Raw genomic sequence first — 20,868 nt, forward strand, 5'->3', positions numbered from 1 at the left:
GTCACTTATGTCTGGGAACTTATGGGTATTCTTTAAGATGCTTATGTGCATGTAGAGTCTATAAGAGGGAGATAGAGTTTACAGCATTTGTCAAGCTTATATGACCATAGAATCTTTTTTTTTTTTTTTGAAGCATCTTTCATCCCTGATTAAGCAACAGTTAGCCCTGCTCATGTAGGCATGTCCCTTCTTGGGCCAAGATAAGTTGATAGTGAGATCATCTAACTGTCTTTGATGGCAAACCTCCATGCTGGGTTGGGTAGGGAGCATTATTTTTTGCTGAGATGTTGAGAAGATCCCATAGCTGGGCTTCTTTCTCCTCTCTCACAATTCTCTCTCTTTAGAATTACATTGAATCTAAAACAACATCTTTCAAGTGACAAGATAGCAGTTATCGCATCATATTTTTTGATGGTTGAACCTAGAGACTAGAAAACAATTTAAATAAAAAAATTAATTCTAATGCATTTATTGAGTACCAATATTTTGTTAGTTATTTTGCCCTACTTTGGAATAAGATATGAACAGCTTGACTTCAGTTTGTGAGTGGGAGGAGGGTAGCAAAGAATAAATGAGAAGTTTAGCACAAAATGATAAGAGCTATAATTGAAGTATAGAAATGTCATGGATACCCAAAACAAGAACCATCTAGCTTAGATCTGAGATCCTTAAGCAGGCCTCACAGAGAAGGCAGTATGGATGAGTATGAGATTACCAAGTAGACATCGTGGGAAAAGACATTTCATATAGAAAGATAATGTGCTCAACTACATAGAAATGAGAAGGACCATGGAAGATAGCAAAGAGTTGGCTGTTAGATGAAAACATTTTTTTTCTAAGATGAGACTATGTAGAAAAGCAGGTGCAGATTATGAAGGATCATATATAGAATAAAGGGGTTTTATGAAAAAATTTTTAATGTTTATTAATTTTTGAGAAAGAGACAGAAAGTGAGTGATGGAGGGGCAGAGAGTGAGGGAGACACAGAATTCAAAGCAGGCTCCAGGCTCTGAGCTGTCAGCACAGACCCAGATGTGGGGCTTGAACTCACAAACTATGAGATCATGAACTAAGCCAAAGTCGGACACCTAACCGACTGAGCCACCCAGGAGCCCTTGAGCTTTCTTCTTTAGGTTATGTAAGAACTACTGATGAGTTTTAAGTTAATGAGTCATGGAACAGATACGAAAAGCTTTATTTAAAAAATTATAACTTCGGCAGTGAAATGGATCTGGTTGGAAGTTTGGATGAAAGGCTCCTAAACCAGAGGCTGTTTATTACAAAATTACTTAGGAAATGTTTAGGACCTGTGCTCACTTCGGCAGCACATATACTAAAATTGTAACAATACAGAGAAGATTAGCATGGACCCTGCGCCAGGATGATGCACAAATTTGTGAAGCATTCCATATTTGTTTAAAGGAGTTTGTGACCACTAAACCGGCCCTGCACGAAATTTTAAGAGGCATTCTCTGAGGGGAGAAAATATGAAAAACAACAACAACAACAACAACAACAACAACAAATAAATAAATAAATAAAAACCAAAAGCAACAAAGACTAGAAAGGACCAGAGAACACCATCAGAAACTCCAACTCTACAAGAAACATAATGGCAATAAACTCATATCTTTCAGTACTCACTCTAAGCGTCAATGGACTAAATGCTCCAATCAAAAGACATAGGGTAACAGGATGGATAAGAAAACAAGATCCATCTATATGCTGTTTACAAGAGACCCACGTTAGACCTAAACACACCTTCAGATTGAAAATAAGGGGATGGAGAACCATCTATCATGCCAATGGTCAACAAAAGAAAGCCAGAGTAGCCATTCTTATATCAGACAATATAGACTTTAAAATAAGGACTGTATCAAGAGATGAAGAAGGACATTATATCATAATCAAGGGGTCTATCCACCAAGAAGACCTAACAATTGTAAACATTTATGCGCCAAATGTGAGAGTACCCAAATATATACATCAATTAATCACAAACATAAAGAAACTCATTGATAATAATACCATAATAGTAGGGGACTTAAACACCCCACTTACAACAATGGACAGATCATCTAATCAAGAAATCAACAAGGAAACAATGGCTTTGAATGACACGCTGGACCAGATGGACTTAACAGATATATTCAGAACAGTTAATCCTAAATCATCAGAATATACATTCTTCTCCAGTAAACATGGAACGTTCTCCAGAACAGACCATATAGTGGGACACAAATCAGCCCTCAACAAGTACAAAAAGATCGAAATCATACCGTGCATATTTTCAGACCACAATGCTATGAAACTCGAAATCAACCACAAGAAAAAATTTGGAAAGATAACAAATACTTGGAGACTAGAGAGCATCCTACTAAAGAATGAATGGACTAACCAAGCAATTAAAGAGGAAATTAAAAAGTTCATGGAGGCCAATGAAATGATAACACCACAACCCCAAAGCTCTGGGATGCAGGAAAGGCAGTCATAAGAGGAAAGTATATTGCAATCCAGGCCTTCCTAAGAAGGAAGAAAGATCTCAGATATACAACCTAACCTTATGCCTTAAAGAGCTGGAAAAAGAACAGCAAATAAAACCCCAAACCAGCAGAAGACAGCAAATAATAAAGATTAGAGCAGAAATTAATGCTCTCAAAACCAAAAAACCAGTAGAACAGATTAATGAAACCAGAAGCTGGTTCTTTGAAAGAATTAACAAAATTGATAAACCACTAGCCAGTTTGATCAAAAAGAAAAAGGAAAGGACCCAAAGAAATAGAACCAAGAATGAAACAGGAGAGATCACAACAAATATAGCAGAAATAAAAACAACAATAAGAGAATATCATGAGCAATTATATGCCAATAAAATGGGCAATCTGGAAGAAATGGAAAAATTCCTAGAAACATATAAACTATCAAAACTGAAACAGGAAGAAATAGAAAATTTGAACAGACCCATAACCAGTAAAGAAATTGAATTAGTAATCAAAAATCTCCCAAAAAACGAGTCCAGGGCCAGATGGCTTTCCAGAGGAATTCTACCAAACATTTAAGGAAGAGTTAGCACCTCCTCCCTCGAAGCTGTTCCAAAAAATAGAAATGGAAGGTAAACTTCCAAACCCTTTATATGAAGCCAGCATTACCTTGATTCCAAAACCAGACAGAGACCCCACTAAAAAGGAGAGCTATAGACCAATTTCCCTGATGAACAAGGATGAAAAAATCATCAACAAGATATTAGTCAACCAGATCCAACAATACATTAAAAAAACTATTCACAACCACCAAGTGGGATTTATACTTGGGATGCAGGGCTGGTTGAATATCCACAGAACAATCATTGTGATTCATCATATCACTAAAAGGAAGACCAAGAACCACTCTCAATAGATGCAGAGAAAGCATTTGACAAAATACAGCATCCTTTCTTGATAAAAACCCTCAAGAAAGTAGGGATAGAAGGATCACACCTCAAGATCATAAAAGCCATATATGAAATACCCAACACTAACAGCATCCTCGATGGGGAAAAACTGAGAGCTTTCCCCCTAAGATCAGGAACAAGACAGCGATGTCCACTCTCGCCACTGCCATTCAACATAGTATTGGAAGTCTTAGCCTCTGCAATCAGACAACACAGAGAAATAAAAGGCATCCAAATCTGCCAGGAGGAGGTCAAGCTTTCACTCTTCACAGATGACATGATACTCTATATGGAAAACCCAAAAGATTCCACCAAAAAAACTGCTAGAACTGATCCATGAATTCAGCAAAGTTGCAGGATATAATATCCATGCACAGAAATCGGTTGCATTCCTATACACCAACAATGAAGCGACAGAAAGAGAAATCAAGGAATCGATCCCATTTACAGTTGCACCAGAAACCATAAAATACCTAGGAATAAATCTAACCAAAGAGGTGAAAAATCTACACACTGAAAACTATAGACAGCTTATGAAAGAAATTGAAGAAGACACAAAAAAAGTGGAAAAAGATTCCATTCTCCTGGATAGGAAGAACAAATACTGTTAAAATGTCGATACTACCCAAAGCAATCTACATATTCAGTGCAATCCCTATCAAAATAACACCAGTATTCTTCACAGAGCTAGAACCAATAATCCTAAAATTTGTATGGAACCAGAAAAGACCCCGAATAGCCAAAGCAATCTTGAAAAAGAAAATCAAAGCAGAAAGTATTGCAATCCCAGACTTCAAGCTGTACTACAAAGCTGTAATCATCAAGACAGTATGGTACTGGCACAAAAACAGACACTCAGATGAATGGAACTGAATAGAACCCAGAAATGGACACAGAAATGTATGGCCAAATAATCTTTGACAAAGCAGGAAAGAATATCCAATGGAATAAAGACAGTCTCTTCAGCAGGTGGTGCTGGGAAAACTGGACAGTGACATGCAGAAGAATGAACCTGGACCACTTTCCTACACCATACACAAAAATAAACTCAACATGGATGAAAGACCTCAGTGTAAGACAGGAAGCCACCAAAATCCTCGAGACGAAAGCAGGCAAAAACCTCTTTGATCCTGGCCGCAGCAAATTCTTACTCCACACGTCTCTGGAGACAAGGGAAACAAAAGCAAAAATGAACTACTGGGACCTCATCAAAATAAAAAGCTTCTGCACAGCGAAGGAAACCATCAGCAAAACTAAAACGCAACCGACAGAATGGGAGAACTTATTTGCAAACAACATATCAGATAAAGGGTTAGTATCCAAAATCTATAAAGAACTTATCAAACTCAACACCCAAAAAACAAATAATCCAGTGAAGACATGGGCAAAAGACATAAATAGACACTTCTCCAAGGAAGACATCCAGATGGCCAACTGACACATGAAAAAATGCTCAACATCACTCATCATCAGGGAAATACAAATCAATACCACCTTACACCTGTCAGAATGGCTAACATTAACAACTCAGGCAACAACCAATGTTGGTGAGGATGAGGATAAAGAGGATCTCTTTTGCATTGCTGGTGGGAATGCAAGCTGGTGCAGCCACTCTGGAAAACAGGATGGAGGTTCCTCAAAAAATTAAAAATAGAACTACTCTATGACCCAGCAATTGCACTACCAGGTATTTATCCAAGGGATACAGGTATGCTGTTTCGAAGGGACACAAGCACCCCCATGTTTATATATTTGTTTTCAACGTTTATTTATTTTTGGAACAGAGAGAGACAGAGCATGAACAGGGGAGGGGCAGAGAGAGAGGGAGACACAGAATTGGAAACAGGCTCCAGGCTCTGAGCCATCAGCCCAGAGCCTGACGTAGGGCTCGAACTCATGGACCGCGAGATCGTGACCTGGCTGAAGTCGGACGCTTAACTGACTGCGCCACCCAGGCGCCCTGTACCCCCATGTTTATAGCAGCACTATCCACAATAGCCAAAGTATGGAAAGAGCCCAAATGCCCATCTATGGATGAATGGAAAAAGAAGATGTGGTATATATATACAATGGAGCATTACTCGGCAATCAAAAAGAATGAAATCTTGCCATTTGCAACTGTGTGGATGGAACTGGAGGGTATCATGAGAAGTGAAATTAGTCAGAGAAAGACAAAAAACATATGACTTCACTCATATGAGGACTTTAAGAGACAAAACAGATGAACATAAGGGAAGGGAAACAAAAATAATATAAAAACAGGGAATGGGGACAAAACAGAAGAGACTCATAAATATGGAGAACAAACTGAGGGTTGCTGGAGGGGTTGTGGGAGGGGGGATGGATTAAATGGCTAAAGGGCATTAAGTAATCCACTCTTGAAATCATTGTTGCACTACATGCTAACTAACTTGGATGTAAATTTAAAGGAAAAATAAATAATAAAAAATAAATGTTTAGGACCTGAGCCAGGCAGTTGCATTAATTGCAACAAATCATGCTCAAAACTAAAACTTCCCTTTAAATTGAATGGTGTTTTCCAGTAGGATAGTAAAATAAAGGAGCAAAACATTAATAGAGATATTTATTCCTTAAAATTTCCATTAATCAAAATTGACAAAGTGTAACACCTCATTCCATGTTAGTTATATGCTCAACCAATCTTATTTAACAATAGCTGAGATTATCAGGAGAGGGGCGCCTGGGTGGTGCAGTCGGTTAAGCGTCCGACTTCAGCCAGGTCACGATCTCGCGCTCCGTGAGTTCGAGCCCCGCGTCGGGCTCTGGGCTGATGGCTCAGAGCCTGGAGCCTGTTTCCGATTCTGTGTCTCCCTCTCTCTCTGCCCCTCCCCTGTTCATGCTCTGTCTCTCTCTGTCACCAAAATAAATAAACGTTGAAAAAAAAAAAATTTAAAAAAAGAGATTATCAGGAGATCATTATTAGTAGTATTTTTAACAGCCATATTTTGGGGGCATTTTCACAGAGCATAAGGTGCTAATTTGCATGCTATAAAACCATTGACTACTGTGAAGTTCTTCCAGTCAAGAAGTCTCTGGCAACTGAGTTAGGAAGAAAGATTAATACGATAGGAGGAATTTGAGCATTACTGTAACCCAGGGACCAGAACTCACAGAAATTTTGACAGAACCACAACCTGAGCTTGTGTATTACTAGAAGGCGTGGTTCCTAAGAGTTTTTGGTGGGTAAAAACTTTTTCCCTATAGACATTGGGGAAGATTCACAATCTTTTTGGTCCAGGGGGTCAAAATGTCTGAGCTATGACTAGTTGCCTTGGGTCTGTTTCCAAAAAAGGCTGACTAGATTCATTGCTGGTGCTGGTTTAGAGTTGGCTCATACCTTCGGCATTGAATTCTTCACCTTCACATCTGCTTTCCTGACCAAGTTTTCTGCTTAGAATATGCCTATGGAGAGATTACTTAGATCCTAGCTTCTCAATAAAGTCATTTAAAAAAAAAAGAGCCCAAAATAATCTCAGTAATAAAAGCAGTTAATGTAATTTAACTCATTGAGGTATCACTACCATCTGTGAAGTAAGAACTATTATTCTTCTCATTTTACAGATGAGAAAATGAGGTGCAATGAAGGTAGTTAAATTACTCAAGGTAACAGGGGTGCCTGGATGGCTCAGTTGGTTAAGCGTCTGACTTTGGCTCAGGTCATGATCTCGCAGTCCGTGAGTTTGAGCCCTGCATCAGGCTCTGTGCTGACAGCTTGGAGCCTGGAGCCTACTTAGGATTCTGTGTCTCCCTCTCTCTCTCTCTCTGCCCCTCCCCAGCTTGCTCTTGGTCTCTCTCTCAAAAAATAAATAAATAAACAATAAATTACTCAAGGTAACACATCTAATAAATAGAAAATCTGGGTTTGAACCCAGAAGTCTGGCTCCAAGTCTTAAACACAATGAGTTTTACACCCAGCACTAAGCAGCAGGCCCATTGCTGTTGTACCATGGAGAGAGATGTTGGTCCATCTCAAATGGTCACCATAATAATCAGTTCAAAATATCAGTTTAATTGATAATTTCAAAGCAGGAATCTGCCAAGATGAATTGTAAAATACTATTTCAGAAGTGGTCATTTTCAACATCTCAGAATGTTCACAGCCCACATGGTCTCAGGTGCCCAATAAGTTTTATAAAGAGACACCTCCGGAACATTCAGATGACCTTGTCAGTGGCACTGACCTTCAAGAAAGGGAGTAATGCTTCTTTGTAGGACATCTTGAATTCAGACATATACTAGATTTTATTCTAAATACAATTATATGTCCAAATACATTATTACCTACTGAATTATCTAATACAATAATGCTCTAAGACATCAGATTATTGTATTGATTTAAGCATAAGACAACAGTTATTCATGGAGAGTTTATCAGATGAAAGTTTTTTACATTTATATTTCTTTCTCAAGAGTGTTGCAGCAATAAAGCTACAAAATCAGAACTTGGAAAACAGTTATGAATGGGATAAGTATTTGGGGAAAGATCTTTATGGTCAGGGAAGAAGGAAGAAAGGCTTAAACATATAAATATGCACTCCTTGGGACTTTTTGACGAGACAGTGATCTGTCACACATAATTCCTAAGATACACACACATTTGGGCACACAGTCCTGCCAGTACAACAACCAATCTGCCTCAATCCATGAGGGCAACTGAGCTGTTCTACTCCAGTTTATCATGGTTAATCTAAAAATAATCTAAAAGATAACCCTAAACATAAAACTTTGCGTTACATGTGGGTTCATTGATTTTTGAATTGAATGTTTACTTCAGGATTTGAATAAGAATTAGACTCTGTAAAAAATAAAAGTACTGTGGTTTTAAGAATGATGATATATAAGATATAAAAAAAAGCAAAAAGATTCTTTTGATGAACCATTTCTAGCATACATACACCTTATGTTGAAGGAATTATTTGCTCAGAAAGTGGTAATTTCCATTTTAAATGCATCTGAGATTTCAACTATTTTTAGTGGCACAAAATTTTTACAACCTTTGACTCAGTACCTCCTACTAAATGCATCCTTTCAAAAGCATGAAATGTTGAAGGTCTGTCTATATTATTCAAACCGGCAATTAGAACCAGATGTTACTGCACTTTATATTTAGACACTACATTTCAATATCTAAAAAAGAAAGAATGCTCATGAAGGACAGAGAGAATAATTTATAAACGCAATTAAAGCATATTGTTTAGATTCCTTCTCACTAATTTACCTGATTGCAAAGCAAAATTAAATGAATTCATATTTAAATGCAAAATTGCGCCATTGAGTAATGAAATTTTTTAAACTGTGCATATAAGGGAAAGAAAATACCAGGTATACTATTGTTGAGTCAGATACATTTCTTTGTCAGTTTTATACCTATACTATAGACTCTTTCATCTTCTTTATAAGGCAGTCAAATTCTAGATAGTGTAGGTCTAATTTATAGTAACTTTAAAGAAAATGTATGGACTGATTACAAAAGAGCAACTTGAAACTAACTGTATGCTCTATATAGTAGCAAAGCCTTTAATAGAAATCTATAAATATTACAGATGTCATACACTTTTCCTGAAGTTTTGTATGTTCTATATTTGGAGAAATAATAGAATGGAGATCATATGTTCCTTTCAACACTACTTGAAAAAGCATGTCATACATATAGAGTATGAACATAGGGATAGTTTACAAAATAGAACTCACTCTTAAAGTTTGGTTGACCCAAATTATTGGTGCTTAGAAAAAAAGACAATAGCTAAGCACCTCTTTCCTCAATATTGAATAATTCCGTTTTTGAGTAATTTGTTTTAATTCAGTAAATTACGGCATTTTCTTGGCTGTGTACTTCCTTCTTAATTATGGTCTTTATATGGTTAATAATAAATGGATTGGTCTTTTCTGAGTGTATCCCAATGGCTGGTGCCACAGGGATAGTCTGTACACATGCCAGGAACAGAGGAGCCTTCAATGGGTTAACAGCCTTATGCCGTGACAGATGCACAGGACTGAGAACTGAGAGCAGTGACCATGTGAGCAGTTGCTGAACTTGTATGTGGTTAATGGCCATTGATGCTTGGGATTCCGTACCAAGAATACTACTATATCCAGGTAATCACCTGAACACAAAGCTAATAATCCTTTTTGGTCTCTAATTGGTTTGCTCATAATTCAAATGGTTAATAAATGCTGCAATATTCTTTAATGTCACTTTTCAGGTTGTTTTGGTATGTGAACTTAAAGGTAAACAGAAATTCATTCCAAATATTAATTAAGCACCCACTTTGTACCAGGTGCTATTGTATGTACCAGAGCATCTGTGTTAATTAGGATTAGTTTCTTCTGTGATCTCAAAAGTATAAAAATAATTATAGCTCAAATAATAATAGCTATTATTTATAGCTTTCCATGTGCCAGACACTGCTATCTATGTATTTTATAAACACTGTCCCATTTAATCCTTACAGCAAATTCATGAGTTAAATGTTATTATTAACCTATTTTATAACAGGATATGGAAGCATCATTCATTAATTTGCTCAATGTCACATAGCTAGTAAGAAATAGACTCAAGATTCAAACAAGTCTGGTTTCTGATTTCTGAGTCTATGTTCTTTACCATGTGCTAAATGTCCCTCAACTAAATAACAGTGCATTCTGTTCCATGTATAATTACAGGTTAGCAGGCCAGGACAAGCTGATATGTGAATACACAATAACCTAGGCCAAAGTTTCCTTTATCTTGTTGTTCTGCTATCTTCTATATACAGTTTCTACATCACATTCCAAAATGGCTCCTCTAGCACCAACCACTCCAGTCAGCCAGAAGATGGAAAGAAAGAAAGAAAGAAAGAAAGAAAGAAAGAAAGAAAGAAAGAAAGAAAGAAAGAAAGAAAGAAAGAAAGAAAGAAAGAAAGAAAGAAAGAAAGAAATGTGATAAAACTCCTCTTTTAAAAAAATTTTTTTTTAACGTTTATTTATTTTTGAGACAGAGAGAGACAGAGCATGAATGGGGGAGGGTCAGAGAGAGAGGGAGACACAGAATCTGAAACAGGCTCCAGGCTCTGAGCTGTCAGCACAGAGTCCGACGCGGGGCTGGAACTCACGGACCGCGAGATCATGACCTGAGCTGAAGTCAGACGCTTAACTGACTGAGCCACCCAGGTGCCCCTAAAACTCCTCTTTTAAGGACTCCTTCCAGAATGTTCACAAGCAACTCTGCATATGCTGCATTGGCTGGAACTTAGCCAGTGATTATAACGGAATCTGGGATTTTTGTCTCTATTCTAGGTGTCCCATGTCCACCTGTTACAGAGTCTAAATATTGAGGGAAAGGGCACGGCAACATTTTATCAAAATATTTTTAAACTCCTGAAACAATTGTTCCTTTCAGAATATTCCTGCTTTTGCCCCTAGTGTTTCTTTCTTTATAAATGAGATTCTCTTTGAATCCAGATGCCTTTGGGTTATGGCTAGTCCTTGATTCTGTAGGCTCTCCCTCATGTGATATCTAACAAGCAAACAGAACCTGTCCTTAAGTAATACTGGCAAACTGGAAACTAGCAACCATACTCAAGATACAGATAACCAGTGCTTCCCTCCATCCTTCTGGTAAAAAAAACTGATTAAATAATTTTAAAAAATTTTTAATGTTTATTTTTTTTGAGAGTGAGAGAGACACAGAGTGTGAGCGGGAGAGCGTCAGAGAGAGAGGGAGACACAGAATCTGAAGTGGGCTCCAGGCTCTAAGCTATCAGCACAGAGCCCAATGCAGGGCTTGAACTGAAGATTCGAGTGAGATCAGACCTGAACCAAAATCGGACGCTCAACTGACTGAGCCACCCAGGCACTCCTTAAATAATTTTGTTATTAGAAAAAAGTACCTCTACCCAATTAGTAAAATGGTTTGTTTGTTGACTATAATTACATATGTACACATTTTTATTTGGGGGATATAACAAACCAAAATAATAATTGAGCCACTGACTAAAAATCCAGGAGGAATATACCAATCAGATTCATGGTAAAAAACATTCATGGTACCATATAACACATAAAAAATGTTCTCAGTTTAAAATGTTATGCAGAGTTAGGACCCTTCCCCCTCCAAAAATGTAACATATCTTTATCAGTGGTCTGGGGTGCCACTTCATTTCAGAACACACCAGGGAAACATAATTCCTCTTTTTTTTTCTATTTTCTGGAAATCTCTAATCAACTTTTCCTTGAAGTTGAATGGTTATGAGCAGGAATTATTGATCTCACAAAACAGGATGCCAATGTCCCATAATTCCAAGTCTAAGACTAGAAATAGTTTAAACAGCAGGAAACAATGTTCCCTCTTCTTTCTAAGAATATTGAAAAAAGGAGTTACACTCAAAGGATTCTGGAAATATGTGCCTTAACTTGAAAAACAACAAATACTGACTTGAAGACAATACTAACCTTCAAGACAACTAACAAAAACTAACTCACAAAACTAACTAATACTAATACTATTCTAGGCATATGTACAGAATGGACCAGTTTGGTTTTGGTAATCCTCACTCTGATATTCTGAACCCATCCATGTGCCCACAATCTTCCACTCCCTTATTCTCTCAAAAATTCTCTTATGCATCCTCACTCTTGAGAGAGGAAAGCACCAGAAGCCACAAATACTTTATGTCTTAGTTTCATGTATTCACAAAGGTAAGACTCTGGTAAAAGCAGTTTTCAAAGGGAAGAATCTAAATGAATGGCTGTCCCAAAGAGAAATTTCAGAGTTTGAAAACATATTATGAAGGTATTTTGAGTGACTGTATACTCCTACTATCATCTTCAAATTCATTCATCTTCTGGCACAAAAACAGACACATAGACCAATGGAATAGAATAGAAACCCCAGAACTAGACCCACAAACGTATGGCCAACTCATCTTTGACAAAGCAGGAAAGAACATCCAATGGAAAAAAGACAGTCTCTTTAACAAATGGTGCTGGGAGAACTGGACAGCAACATGCAGAAGGTTGAAACTAGACCACCTTCTCACACCATTCACAAAAATAAACTCAAAATGGATAAAGGACCTGAATGTGAGACAGGAAACCATCAAAAACTTAGAGGAGAAAGCAGGAAAAGACCTCTCTGACCTCAGCCGTAGCAATCTCTTACTCGACACATCCCCAAAGGCAAGGGAATTAAAAGCAAAAGTGAATTACTGGGACCTTATGAAGATAAAAAGCTTCTGCACAGCAAAGGAAACAACCAACAAAACTAAAAGGCAACCAACGGAATGGGAAAAGATAGTTGCAAATGACATATCGGACAAAGGGCTAGTATCCAAAATCTATAAAGAGCTCACCAAACTCCACACCCGAAAAGCAAATAACCCAGTGAAGAAATGGGCAGAAAACATGAATAGACACTTCTCTAAAGAAGACATCCGGATGGCCAACAGGCACATGAAAAGATGTTCAGCGTCGCTCCTTATCAGGGAAATACAAATCAAAACCACACTCAGATATCACCTCACGCCAGTCGGAGTGGCCAAAATGAACAAATCAGGAGACTATAGATGCTGGAGAGGATGTGGAGAAACGGGAACCCTCTTGCACTGTTGGTGGGAATGCAAATTGGTGCAGCCGCTCTGGAAAGCAGTGTGGAGGTTCCTCAGAAAATTAAAAATAGACCTACCCTATGACCCAGCAATAGCACTGCTAGGAATTTATCCAAGGGACACAGGAGTACTGATGCATAGGGGCACTTGTACCCCAATGTTCATAGCAGCACTCTCAACAATAGCCAAATTATGGAAAGAGCCTAAATGTCCATCCACTGATGAATGGATAAAGAAATTGTGGTTTATATACACTATGGAGTACTACGTGGCAATGAGAAAAAATGAAATATGGCCTTTTGTAGCAACGTGGATGGAACTGGAGAGTGTGATGCTAAGTGAAATAAGCCATACAGAGAAAGACAGATACCATATGGTTTCACTCTTATGTGGATCCTGAGAAACTTAAGAGAAACCCATGGGGGAGGGGAAAAAAAAAAAAAAAAAAAGAGGTTAGAGTGGGAGAGAGCCAAAGCATAAGAGACTGTTGAGAACTGAGAACAAACTAAGGGTTGATGGGGGGTGGGAGGGAGGAGAGGGTGGGTGATGGGTACTGAGGAGGGCACCTTTTGGGATGAGCACTGGGTGTTGTATGGAAACCAATTTGACAATAAATTTCATATATAAATAAAAAAAATAAAATAAAATAAAATAAAATCAATCAGCAAAAAAAAAAGTAAATATGCCTTTTAATTTAAATTTTCCTATCAATAGCAACTGTGATATTTAATTTCACACAAAAGGGATGTGAATACCTATGTCTTTGTGGAGTTTTGTGAGCCCTCCTTTCTTTGCAAGTTGATAAATATTATTTTAATAAGCTTCATAATGATGAATGATTTTCTCATATTATGGATTCATTCCTTTGAGTGGCAGTTTAAAAAACCTGATCCCCTAATACAATAAAGTACTTCAGTGAAAAGAAAAAAAAAACAAAAAAACAAAAACAAAAACAAATTCATTCATCTTCAAATTACAGGAGCCAGATATTCCCAAACTTGGCTTCCATGAGAATCACTTGGAAGCTTTCTGAACAGTGATTCTCTGGCTCCACTTAAGACTTGCCAAATCAAAATCTTTAGCAGTAAAACCCAGGAATCTGCATTTTTAAGAATTTTCCAGTCTTTTATAACCTGTAATCCACATGACTGATTTTGCTATAAAGCCAGATTTGGAGAACACTGACATAAGCTAGCAATATCCTTTGGAAAAAAGGCTGCCCTTGCTCATAGAATGAATAGAGTTGATAGAAGATTTGCATGTTCTTTGAATTTACAAAACACGGCATTCATTTTTGTCATATGGAACTCCATGTGTTGCCTGTTATTAATTATCCAAAGAACAAGAACACTAAAATGAATAGAATTCTTTTGTTCAAGACTGTATAATGATAATTGAGGTTCATAATAATAATCTCAAAGTACTGCAAAATACTCCAGTACCTTTGGCATTATCAAAGAAAATTAAACTCATTTGATATTATTTTATGTAGGTCTTATTCTAGGTTTTGAATGCCGGTATTTTATATGTACCATAGTGACTTTATTAATCAGAATAATAACAGCACTCAATTCTGCTGACTACATGGGAGTTTGCTGGTTTGGCTAATGCCAAGTAGTTGATATATGGCCTAAAAATATTGACTTATATGAGAAGCACAAAGCACAACAGGAAATGTGTAGACTTTGAAATCCACAAACGTAGAAACAAATCCAGATTCCCAACTCATCAGCTATATAAACTTGAGCAATCTATGTAACCTCTCTGAGTATAACTCCCATCTGCAAACATGACTATATACTCTTTTCAGGGTGAAATTTCAAAGAGACAACATTTTCAAAATGCTTGATACATAATCAACATTCAATACATGGTAAATATTACTATTTGGGAGAGACACAAATGAGAAAACCAGAAGCTGCAGGGTACACTAGAGACCTAAACTTGGGGTTATCACTTTTTAAAAATGCTAAGTCCTGGGGCGCCTGGGTGGCGCAGTCGGTTAAGCGTCCGACTTCAGCCAGGTCACGATCTCGCGGTCCGTGAGTTCGAGCCCCGCGTCAGGCTCTGGGCTGATGGCTCAGAGCCTGGAGCCTGTTTCCGATTCTGTGTCTCCCTCTCTCTCTGTCCCTCCCCCGTTCATGCCCTGTCTCTCTCTGTCCCAAAAATAAATAAACGTTGAAAAAAAAAATTTAAAAAAAAAAAATAAATAAAAAATAAAAAAAATGCTAAGTCCTGGCCCCAACATTAGAATGGGAAGCAGGAGATCTGGGATGAAGCCCAAGAAACTGAACGTTCAACAAGCGTTTCAGTTGTTTTGAGGGACACTGTCTGCAAACATCATTGTGAGCCTTGTAGCACTTCAGGATTGTGATCCTGGTGGCTGGAAGGCTGCATTCTTGAAGTTTCTACAGTCCTGCCCCTAAACATTTCTCATTTTGAAGAAAGTATTTCTTCCCCACCCTCAGAAATTAAGCACTACTTCATTTCCTATGGTCAGATTACCATGGGAAGCATAGTGAAGAGGAACAGTTTGTCCCTTCCATTTTAAGCCAATAAGAAATAATACCTGCAGATCCATTTTATTTTGAAACACAATTTCCCTTATGAGCATCATAAATAGTTCTGAGGGATCGAATAATGAAACCATTTCCTAATATCCTCAATATCCCCTTTTCTTCCAATAAAGTTTGTAATTCCTACTTGAAAAGACGTGTTAGCATATGAATCTGCACGCACTGCTGACTCCAGATTGAAAAGGGAAGATGACATCAAAAAATTAAGGAACCATAAAAGTTGCAAATCTAGTTACAAGGTTTGAAACACAGTGGTAAATATCATCTCTAAAGTCTCAAGTCACATTTTCTACCAACCAAGACTATGGATGAAGAGAAAATCTCCCCATGTTGCAAAACTAGACAGCAAGGCCCACTAGTATAAAAGGACCAGGGAAATGTTCAGTTCTTCATGGAAGAAGCACCTTGATAAGAATGCCTTCAGTTCTGCAAGCCTTTCCTTTAGCACCTATACACAAGGATATGAAGGGTAATGTGGAGATAATTATGAAATTTCTAAATGGTTATGAATAGTTTTCTATAATAAATATCTAGAACTCTTAATTTGGCCCCTAACCTCCCAAACCCACCTTTCAACTGCTCAGTCCAAAAGCTTCAGTCATCTTCGACTCCTATATTTTTCTTACATCCTATATCTAATATACCAGCAAATCCTGTAGGCTCTGGCTTAGAAACAAAATCAAAATCCGATCACTGTATACCTGCTCAACTGCTGCCGCCCTATCTAAGTTGCTATCTGGGCTCCTCGACAGGATCTTCACCTCCCTACAGTTTATCCTCTAAACAGCACACAAAAAGGAAAGGTTTTCCCTCCTTACTCTGTACTCAGCTTTCAGACACCCCTATGCCCGTGCCTCAGAAAGTATTGCTCTCCACACTCTTGTCCTTCCCCCCCACCCCCATGTTGGACAGGGTTTACTTATTAGTGGGGGCAGGGGCTGGGAGGTTCTCTGTTGTCCTGGTCCAGCCTCATTCTCAGGTAGGTCCTGTGTGCTTGAGTCTTGGCAGTGGAGCTTAGTTGATCAACCATCTTCTTTCCCATGGCAGCTAAGCTGCACCTGTGTCTCAGGCAAGACGTCTGCAGGTCACTGTTTTCTGCTCTCCTCCAGCAGCAGGAGTCCTCAAATGGCACTGAGTCAGGGAAGTTTTCTGCCCCTCCCCAGAGACAGGCTTTTCTTTTACCTTCCTCCAAGCAGCAGTGGGCCTTCCCTGTGCCTTGGGACAACAGGGTTTGCTGCCTTTCTCCCAGTGGCCTAAGACTTTGTTCTATAGGAGACAAAGTTCTCATCCAGGATAAAACCTTTTCCTTGGACACTTTTCCAGATCTCTTATGTTTCGATCTTTCTCTACAGTGCCCCGTAGAAAGTCATGGAGAAAATCCTACAAATGAGTGCCAATAGCCCTGTCTGCAGCAGCTAGGGTCTATTTAGCAATTTCTTAAAAAATTTTAGCTTAATGCTTCTTACTACTGCAGCCCTAATTCTGCCCATACTTTGCCACTAGTAAGTCAGTGCTCGCCTTCCAGCTTCTTGGAGGCACCTGTCTTTTCTTAGATTTCAGACTAATTGGCTGCCCTGTGAACTTACCAACTCTGATGGTGTCAAGCAAAAGTTAAGATCTTATAGTCTAGATTTTCTTTTTAGGCTGGGAGATACTCTTGTTGCCTCATAACTAGATTTTTGTAATAGTCTTACTAATTAGTTTCCCTGTCATCTTTCTCTCCCCCATCTTAGTTTATTTCTTTCCAATACTTGTTTCATTATGTCTCCTCCAAAACATTCAAACCCATCCACTTTCAGGCATAATTCTTCAATGTCTCACTTCACAAACATTTACTGAATTCCTGGTTATTATGTATCACATTGGGTGCTCTAGAATCAGAAATGAATCAAATACTGACCCTTCTGTCATAAAGCTACAACCGAATGCACCTTTTACTCATTTACTTTCACCTTTGTCCATTCTGTGCCATTCCTCAGTGGCCTGCCATATCCTATCCATGTCTCTATAATCTGTCCTTCATATAAACCCTAGTCTGAGCATCACAACCTCCATAATGCCTTTAGCCATCGCAAATTCATACTTTTTTCCCCTCCCTTGTGTTTTAAGGTGCTTCATTTGCATCTTTTTGTATCTCTAATTAAATTATACGTCTTATGAAAGAATGGACCACACCTTTATAAAACTTTGTATCATACCGTAATAGTATCTAACATTTTATGGGTTCAATATATACTTATTAAATGAGGTTATTTACTATAGGCATTAGAAACATGGCCTGGTATCAGACAGACTTGAGTTCAAATTCTGACTTTGTCATTGTATGATGTGTGGCAAGCTTTTTCACCACAGCATGATTTTTTCTCAGTGAATAATGAGGAATATAGGGTTGTTGTAAGGATAAATGAGATGTTCTATATAAAGTGCCTGACATGTAATTTGGATACAATGAATAGGAAACACTAGCGTATCAGTCCTAAATTATAGCACAGCAATCACTCATATGCAGGCTGGTTTTACCCTTTTATAAAGGGCAGCTCACCAAAGGAGTCTGAAATTAAAAGTATAATCATTTCATTAGTAGTTGATATAAAAAGTATTGCTGATCTTTTGTCTTTCCAGTCACAATATGCACACAAGTAGTAATACCAATGCAGGATAGTAAAACATACGAGTCTCAACCTTTATGCCCAAGTGAAATGATCACTGTGAAACTGAGTTCCAAATATTTAAATAATGCTCAAAAACCTAAAAACTCAGGTTTGGAAAGAACGAAAAGTAAGTATTTTGATCAGAAGCTTGAAGCAGAAATTCTAAGTCTATTTAGATGAGGAGAAAAGGAGAACTTAATTGTAAAAATATGTAGGGTTTTATTTTCCTTTCTTTTTTAAACAATTTTTTAAAATCTTTGTTTATTTCTGAGAAAGAGAGAGAGCGTGAGCAGCGGGGAGGGGCAGAGAGAGAGGGAGACACAGAATCCAAAGCAGGCTCCAGGCTCTGATCTGTCAACACAGAGCCCAATGCAGGGCTTGACCTCACAGACTGCAAGATCATGACCTGAGTTGAAGTCAGACGCTTAATTGCTTAACCGACTGAGCCACCCAGGCGCCCCTATTTTCCTTTTGAATGTAGATTTTAGGGGCGCCTGGGTGGCTCAGTCAGTTGAGCTTCCGACTTCAGCTCAGGCCATGATCTCACAGTTGGTGAGTTTGAGTCCTGCATCAGGTTCTGTGCTGACAGCTCAGAGCCTGGAGCCTGCTTCAGATTCTGTGTCTCCCTCTCTCTATGTCCCTCTCCTCTTCATGCTCTGTCTCTCTCTGTCTCAAAAATAAACATTAAATTTTTAAAAAAATATATAGATCTTAAGGAGTAGCAGATGATATAATAGTAAGATCACCAGTAAACCTAGCAAAGGTCAATACTGGTATTCATTGGAAGAGACAACATTGATGGCTTTCATCTCTTTCTTCAAGAATACTCTAAACTAGGAGAGGAAAAATAAATAAATAAATAAGCCCAGAGGGGTTCACTGGTAAATTCTAGTGAACATTTAAATCAGAAATTACACCAATTCTCTGCAATCTCTTCCAAAAGACAAAAAGAGAGAAAATACTTCCTAACTCATTCCATAAGGTCAATGCTATCCTAATACCAAAACCTGAAAAGACATTACAAGAAAGGAAACTATAGACCAATACCTCTCATAAACACAGATGCAAAAGTCCTCAACAAGGTATTAACAGATTGAATCCAATATATATAAAAGTGGAATCAAGTGGAATTTATTCCAGGTATGCAAAGCTGGTTCAACATTTAAAAATCAATTATTATAATTCATCACAACTAAAGGCTAAAGAAGAAAAAAAAATCACATGATCATATCAGTAGATGCAAAGAAAACCATCTGATAAAATCTAATACTATTCATAATAAACTCAGCAAACTAGGAATAAAGGGGAATTTCTTCAACTTGATAAAGAAAATCTACAAAAAAACTAACATCTAACATCATATTTAGTCATGAGAAATTAAATGCTTTCCCACTGAGGTCAGAAACAAGGCAAGGATGTCCCCATATCTCTCTTAGTCAACATTGTACTGGAAGTCCCAGCTAATGCAATAAGATAAGAAAAGGAAATAAAAAGTATATAGACTGGTAAGGAAAAAATAAAATTGTCTTTGTTGGCAGATGCCCTGATTGTCTATGTAGAAAATCCCAAAGAACAACAAAAAATAAACCTCCAGAAACTAATAAGCAATTATAGCAAGTTTGCAGAACATAAGGTTAATATACAAAAGTTAATTGCTTTCCTATACACTGGCAAGAAACAACTGGAATTTGTAATTAAAATTATAACACTATTTACCTTAGTATCAGAAAGAGCAAGAGAGAGAGAAAAATACTTAGGTATACTGGGGCGCCTGGGTGGCGCAGTCGGTTAAGCGTCCGACTTCAGCCAGGTCACGATCTCGCGGTCCGGGAGTTCGAGCCCCGCGTCAGGCTCTGGGCTGATGGCTCGGAGCCTGGAGCCTGTTTCCGATTCTGTGTCTCCCTCTCTGCCCCTCCCCCCGTTCATGCTCTGTCTCTCTCTGTCCCAAAAATGAATAAACGTTGAAAAAAATTTTGAAAAAAAAAATTAAAAAAAAAAAATACTTAGGTATAAATCTAACTAGATAGATAGACAGATACCTACATGAGGAAAGCTACAAAACTCTGATGAAATAAATTAACTAAATATATGGAGAGATATTCCATGTTTATAGAAAGGAAGTTTAATACTGTTAATATTGTCCAATATTTTTAAGACTCCAATTCTTCCCAAGAAGATATATAGATTCAGGGTAACTTTAGTAAAAATTCCAGTCAGTTTTTTTTGTTGTTGTTGTTGTTGATATCAACAAATTGATTCTAACGTTTATATTCAGACACGAAAGACCAGAATAGCCAACACAATATTGAAGGAAAAGAACAAAGTTGAAGTACTGATATACCCAATTTCAAGACTTACTTTAAATCTAACAAAGACAGTGAGGTACTGGCAAAAGAATAGACAAATAGATCAATGGAACACAATAGAGAGCCCAGAAATAAACGCACATAGATATAGTCAAATGACCTTTGACAAAGGAGCAAAAGGTAATTCAATGGAGAAAGGATAGTCTTTTCAACAACTATTGGTGTAACAATTGGACATCCACATGCAAAAAGAAAGAAAGAAAGAAAGAAAGAAAGAAAGAAAGAAAGAAAGAAAGAAAG

The 20,868-nt window shown here is 37.8% G+C and overlaps 1 long non-coding RNA gene and 1 other non-coding gene across 2 annotated transcripts in view; one reads left to right on the forward strand and one right to left on the reverse strand.

The window, feature by feature from the left end:
* Nucleotides 1-20,868, reverse strand: part of LOC147578442 (uncharacterized) — a 317,690-nt gene that overhangs the window by 230,076 nt on the left and 66,746 nt on the right. The window lies entirely within an intron of this gene.
* LOC112849024 (U6 spliceosomal RNA) lies at nt 1,310-1,416 on the forward strand. The gene has a single exon (XR_003222475.1). It is a non-coding gene; the product is annotated as a U6 spliceosomal RNA (small nuclear RNA).

Source organism: Puma concolor, chromosome C1, assembly GCF_028749965.1.
Source record: "Puma concolor isolate L17-30 chromosome C1, mPumCon1.1.hap2, whole genome shotgun sequence".
NCBI classification, from domain to species: Eukaryota; Metazoa; Chordata; class Mammalia; order Carnivora; family Felidae; genus Puma; species Puma concolor.